Raw genomic sequence first — 7,075 nt, 5'->3', positions numbered from 1 at the left:
AATAAAAATAAATAAAACGTCTCATTTTCCTGACTCTCTCTCTCCCTCTCAATCCCCCCCTTTTTTTTTCTTATTTCCCAAATCTGGGCTCTCTCTCTCTCCCTCTCAAAATCTGTCTCTCGCTCGACTCTCGCTCAAATCTCACTGCCTCTCTCGCTCGAATCTCTCGCTCGAATCTGTCGATCGATTCAACTTTCTCAAGTCCACTACTGTTGAAGATTTCATAATCGGTAAGCCTAAACACATCTTTATCGATTCAACGTTCTCTGTAATGATCCGAGAAATCAAGTGTGCTCTGAAATGATTTTTTTCTACATTTAGATTTGAATACAAAACAAATCTAGGTTACAGTAATGAAAATCAATCCCATAGAGTTACAGTAAAATTCTGGAATTAACCTAGATTTGTTTGAATTAATCCCATAGATATGACATTACAAATAGATTTGTATATGACATTATAAATCCATAAAGAGCTCATATTTTTAGTTTGTTTGAATCCGAATTACAACCTAGATTTGAATTTCATTGTCTGCTTGTATTCACTATTTGTGGATCAAATTCTGGAATTCTAATTTGAATTTATGAAATCAATTTTATGGTTTGTTTGGTGCAACTTATTTGAGGCTGCTTGTGATTTTTTCTCTTCAAAATCTGTCGGTATTTGTTGCAACTTATGCATACTGTAATGAGATGAAAATAGCTGTAGAAAGTTTAGTATGGGGAAATTAGGAGGGTTGTTTTAACTTTTGTGTTTTGATTATTAACTTTTGGATTATAAAAAGTTACACCAAATGAGGCCATCATTATTGTTATCATCGTCTTTGTCATCTAAATGTTGAATTTGTTATCGTCCTATTTTTTTCATTCACAAGCCCTGTTCTAGAAATAATCATGTGCACTAGGTCCTATTTTTTTCATACACAGGCCCTGTTCTAGAAAGAATCATAACTCCGGTTTTTTTATTATTTATTTTATTGAGTTGGAAATGAAGAACAGATTTGACTTTGTTGATCTCAATCTTTCATTGGGCAGATACTGATATTATTGCAGCACAGATCCACCTTCTCTATAATTAAATATCTTCAAGTTTAAGCTATGGGTTTTGTTGGTGGTTTAGTTGAGCCATTACACTACTACACTATTAGAGGAGATGTCTGACTCCTTTGTGCATGGACATGTGGCTCTTTACAGATCCTTGAAGTAGCTTCAAAGGCACTCATTTTAACAAACAATATATTTATGCATATCTCCTGATCTATATATATATATAGTTACACATTAAACATGTTTTTTTCCTGATCTTTGTTATTTAACTACTGATAGTTCTGTATGCAAGTGATTTATGTAGTTATTTGATTGCATGATTTCTTGGGTGACTGCATGATCTGATTTGTTTTATAGTTCTGTATGCAAGTGATTTATGCAAATCTGATTTTCAGGAGTTGGATCACCTAATAATACATTTGTGCCTTCAGTCAGGCCTTTTATTTTGCTAGATTTTGGGGGTCACTCACTGTTAAAACTTGAATAAGTGTAGAGCCATATGTACTTGTATGTGAACGTATTTTGAATGTGATTGATTAGTTTTCTACTCTGACTTGCTAATTGGGTTGTGTCTATTGGATGCCTACTATTAGATTTTAATTGATCTATGCTGAATTAATACTAATTATGCATTTTCATGGGCATGCTTTGACTTGAAACCTGTTTTAGAGGGTAAGTAAGTTGCTGGTGATACATTTCATAATATGTGCCAATTGGTGGATTTTTTATTTTTTAGTCTATAAATTGTATCAATCGGCCTTTTTCAAAGAATCTAATGAAGTGGCCTCAGTAAATTGTCATAGAGCTTTTTGATTAGAGGTGAAAGATGTGTTTGCCATCTAAGAAATTAAAAGATTTGCCCCAGGAATTTCTGAGATTTTTTACTTCAAATGCATTTGAAATTTATAAGAAGATAGTATTTTGTATTTGTTATTGAATAATCTGATAAAATTCTAATTATGGGGCTGGATTTTATAAATGCTTGTAAAGAAATGTTTCTAAAGTATATTATAATTGTTCATTCACAAATTCACCTAAAAATTCATCTTAGATTTCTACTTGAAATTTTGCCACTAATACAGTCAAAGGTGATTTTTTCCTTCCCTGCTGTAAAGTGAGAAAAAATGCAAGTGAGTTTGCTGAAAATAAAATAATTAAATTCAATGGCCATAGTGGAATTTTGTAGAGTTATAAATGTTTGAGTATTATGTGAGGTGTGCTTTTGATTTTTTAATTAATGTTTGTTTTTGTAGAATATAAAAGATATTAATGTAGGAAATCTTTGAATACTCCGAGTACAGCAACCTTATGATTTGTTTTACAGTTTAAAAGCAAGACAAAAAGTTGTGGATTTGGGGTTCTAATTTCTAAACGATTGATCTTTTTACAACTAGTAGTTTGAGAGCATAGCAGCAATTAGGTATTATTGTTAAATCAAAGGGCTAAGGGTTGGGGAAGAGGTTAGGGTCTATTAGTTCTCAACATGTAAGAGTTTCGGGGGCTGAATTTAGGCTATTCTGGGGCAGCAAGTACATATGCATGTTTACAATCCTTGTCATATTGGATGCCTACTATTAGATTTTAATTGATCTATGCTGAATTAAAACTTGAATAAGTGTAGAGCCATAAGATTTGATTAAATCTTCAAACTTTAACATATGTTTAGCATGTTATATGTTTATGTGTTGTTTTTATTATCAAGTGTAGAGCTTCATAAAGATTTTCTTGAGAGAGGTGCAATACTTACAAATTGACGAATTTTACGTTTTATCAATTTGCATATATACATATGGAAATTATTAACACATTATACTAACATATTGTAGGTGTCAGATGCATCTAGTGGGCAGCAAGCTTCAAAAGAAAATGAATAGGTATGCCACTCTACTATATTATTTCGCTTGATGTGGTTAATTTATTATTTCCCTTTCTATTTGTTGTCGGTAGATTGACCATTTAAGGATTTTCTACAAAGAGGGAGTGGAAGGAGATGGGAGATATATACAGTAAAAGGGAGTCAATGACTTACATATATAGTAGCATAATAGTAAAGTGGTCGTTCTATCACTTTTTTGGGTCTAGAGAAATTCTTTGAAAACTCTTCGTGTTTTGTTTTCAGACGTTGAGTCATGGTTATAGAATCTCATGCTTGCCAAAAGGATGCTCGACATGATGGAATTGTCAAATTAGGATTCATGTCAATGCGATGACACTTTGGATTGTTATTATAGTTGGATGGCTTTCGGCATTTGCCACTTATAAGTTTTATAAATAAATAAAAAAAGAACTTGACATAAAATCAAATGTCTTTGTTATTGAACGTGGCCATTGTTCATATCTATTCTGTTTCCTTTTTGTAATAAGCTTTCATATTATCAACTGTCCATCTTAGAAAAGGAAGCACTAATGATGAGCTTTAAGTTTATGCTTTGGCACTGTCCTGAGAATCTTTTGTTGTTGGGATGCCCTGAGGATTACTCAGCATAACTTAGCAGGGTATAACTCTAAAAAAATGGCACTGATGTTTTCTGCAATGTAGGAATGTAAACTTTACAGGTGGATTGCAACCTTGTGGATTGTTAGTGCCTATGATTTATGCTTGTTGGTATCTAACTACCCTTTTATTTTGTTATTTCAGATAATTCAGCAATCTGGAGTGATTGAGTTTGATGGGTTGCGTTTCGGAAACATGCCTGCAGTTGTTACTACTGCAGTTGGCCAGATGGTAAAAAAATAGCATATCAATTACATGAAGTGAAGTTTTTGGTGAATGTCTTATTCTTTTGTTTTATGTATTACGTGGTTCTAAATTTGCATGCCATTGATTATGGTGGTGATCTATTGAATTAATTTTGCCTGGTGCTACTTTGTTAGATCATTTGAAGTTCTAATGACTTTGCAAGGATGAAAAATTTATTGCTTTAGGGCTTATTATTATAATTGGGACTCGTAACTTGTAAGTGTATGTGTGATGACAGAATACTCATCAAGCTGTTCACTGTTCTAATTCGGCTCCTTCCTTTGGCAGTGCAATTGTATAACAGTCACACCATTTGTGATTGTATTATGTGGGGAAGAATGATAGGTGAAGAACTAGGCATGAGGGAACGTTCTTGTGAGCCAAATTTTTTTTTTAAAGCTTTTTGTCAAGGAAACCAATCAGAGTAGTACCTTTGTTAATTAATTGTGATGCTTAAATGAAAGGAAGAAAATATTCACATGGTATTGACCAACTCTGTTACGTGGAGGCTGTATGATCAGTGTGTTTAGATGATCTTGCATATCGGTGATAGAGCTTTAAGTGGATTAAAAATTAACTTTCTTTTTTAATGCTGTAAAGGATACATATTGAACCACATCTATTTTGCAGAGGCTTTTTATCTATTGATTTGTCATTTATTAGCATGTCATGGTGATGGAGAACATTATCACATGCTGTATTTAATAGTAATGCCTAGTTTTGGTAGACAAGTCCATCAGATGACTTTCCGCGAAATTGTTGGAGTTTAACCTTTGGCATAATATGCACAAATTGGAGTTTTCCCTAGTGCTTCCCAGCTGCTTTCTCTAGACCTTGATAACTGGAGTTTTGGGCTCCTTTTTGATGTCTTGCCTAGAAAAATTACTAGGATTCTTCCCCTATAAAAACCATGTACTTTACCCCTAAGGTTTTTTTTTTATGCATTTCAACATTTCGAAAGTGATTTTTTACGTTACGGGCATTTTATGTACTACTTCAAATATATATGTACCTGATGGAAGAATTTTGTGCACGGGTAATTTTAACTAATTTGATTATTCGGATTGCATCTTTGCAGGTGGTTGCAGGTATGACCGGTAAAAAACAAGGGTAGTATGGATATTAGAAGTAAGCAATGATTTGTCTTATCCTGCCTCCATTCCCCTTCCCCTCTTACTCTGATTAGAGATTGGAATAAGATTTTTTTATCATGTGAGAACAAAGAATTATTGTTGCTACTGGTTATTCACCTTTATTTTTGCTTGTGGATTTTAATGCTGTTAACACATGTGGTTTCTCATGCTATCAATCGGAATTGGATGAGCTCCATAAGAAGCTTAGTTCTGCATGTTTGGTTGTCTTTACTTGATTGCATTTTTATGTCTTCTCACAATGATGTTCCCAGTCCTTTAAAGGCCTCGTGTTAGATCTTAAACCTTTAGTTCATCATTTGGGCTTTGAAATGCTTGTGCTTCATTGACATGCCTTTTATAAGTTCTATTAGTAGTATTGTATGCTGGAAGTGTTTTGACAGATATTACCCCAACTGGAATATGATGAAAAAAAGTTTCACATATTAAAAGTAATTGTTTAATTGTGACATTTTTTGTTTTTATTTTGTTCAAGCTTTAATATTTGACGAAAATAGGAAGAATATCTAGAGGTTAGTTGTGGGTTTGATTTGTCTAATTTGTTTATTTATTTATTTATTTTTATTTTTATTTTTAATTTTTTGCGACTGTAACAAGATGGTCGCCAAAGATCATGTTAGTATTTTTCTTTGTTTTTTGCGACGGCAAAACAGGGGTCGCCATAAGTAGTTTAGGTGGTCGCAAATAATTTGCGACCGTTGCTTTGCCGTCGCAAAAAGTATTTGCCACCCCCATATTCGCGACCCCCATTTGCCGTCGCATGGGCCGTCGCAAAAAGTCTTTTGCGACTGTTTTTTATTATTTGCGACGGTTTATGGCGGTCGCAAAAAGTATTTTTTTTAGTAGTGAGAGAGAGAGAGAACACTCAAGTTTTAGAGAGAGAAGAGCATGAACTTGAAGAATTTGGGATAAATTATGTAAATGGTCCCTGTAGTTTACTCGATGTATCAATTTGGTCCATATTGTTTCAATTTGCTCAATTTTTCCCCTTAATTTAACAGATTGTGTCATTTTAGTCTAATAAATTACGGTTGTTAAGTTTGGTGGACGAAAAGTTTATAGAATGTGTCAATTTGGTCTCTATAGTTTACATAATGTATTAATATGGTTTATGTTGTTTTAATTTACTCAATTTTGACAGAGACCAAATTAACACATTGTGTAAACTACAGGAACCAAATTAACACATAGTTTGACTTTTCATTCACCAAACTTAACCACAGTTATTTATTGGATTAAAATGACACAATCCGTTAAATTAAAGGGGAAAATCGAGAAAATTAAAATAACAGTGACCAAATTGACACATCATGTAAACTACGATGACTATTTGTATAATTTAACCAAGAATTTGCTAAGAGGCTTGTATATTGTGAAGTAAAAGCTCAAGAACTTGCTAAATTGAGCTCAATTGAAAACTTTATATAAGCTTTTGAACCCTAAGTCATGAGTTCAAGTCATTTAATATGTGAATTCAGGAGGTTTATGTGATTAAATACAAGAATTGAGTTAAGGTCGTTTCGTAAATAATGGACCTAAGGTTGTTTTGTTTCCTTTGGTATGTTGTAATTACAATGGATTGGAGCCGAGATCATTTTGCTTTGTTATGATCTATTTGAATCAAATATGAATGGGAAGGGCATTCCAAATGATTAAATTATAAGTATTATTTTATTTAATACGAATTGCATTCATTAACCTCTTTACTTTGATATTATTCACTGGACTTTCGCTCACTCCGTATTCATATGTATGTAGGTGAGCAGTGAGATGTCCAGCCCTAGTGAACCTGTGAAGGACTACCAAATTTTGTGGAGTCAGTTATGGAACGCCACACGATCGAGACTTTTGTTTTTAACCTTTTGTTTTCTCTTATTAGTCAAGCTTGACCACATCTGTATATAAGTTTTGGTTTGTATATTGTTAACATACGTATGATCTTAGACATGTGAAATTTCCTATTTATGTACGGATGTGAGTTATTATTAATGTACAAAATTTTTTGTTCATGTCATTTATGCACAAGCTCATTGGACAAATTTTATAGTTTTACTTCCACTTCTGGCCCCATATAATTAAATAAATTTTGAAATTCTGTCTTTTGAGACTGGGTAATTTGGGCTTACTGGCCGGTCATG

The 7,075-nt window shown here is 33.1% G+C and overlaps 1 long non-coding RNA gene across 1 annotated transcript; it reads left to right on the top strand.

The window, feature by feature from the left end:
- On the top strand, positions 1 to 5,134 carry LOC145796873 (uncharacterized). The gene is made up of 3 exons (XR_014337513.1): positions 1 to 230; positions 3,685 to 3,771; positions 4,865 to 5,134. It is a non-coding gene; the product is annotated as an uncharacterized LOC145796873 (long non-coding RNA).
- The last annotated feature ends 1,941 nt before the right edge of the window (positions 5,135 to 7,075 follow it).

Source organism: Camellia sinensis, chromosome 8, assembly GCF_055761805.1.
Source record: "Camellia sinensis isolate YWXY chromosome 8, ASM5576180v1, whole genome shotgun sequence".
In the NCBI taxonomy this organism is placed as follows: Eukaryota; Viridiplantae; Streptophyta; class Magnoliopsida; order Ericales; family Theaceae; genus Camellia; species Camellia sinensis.
This window is presented reverse-complemented; position numbering and strand designations above follow the sequence as displayed.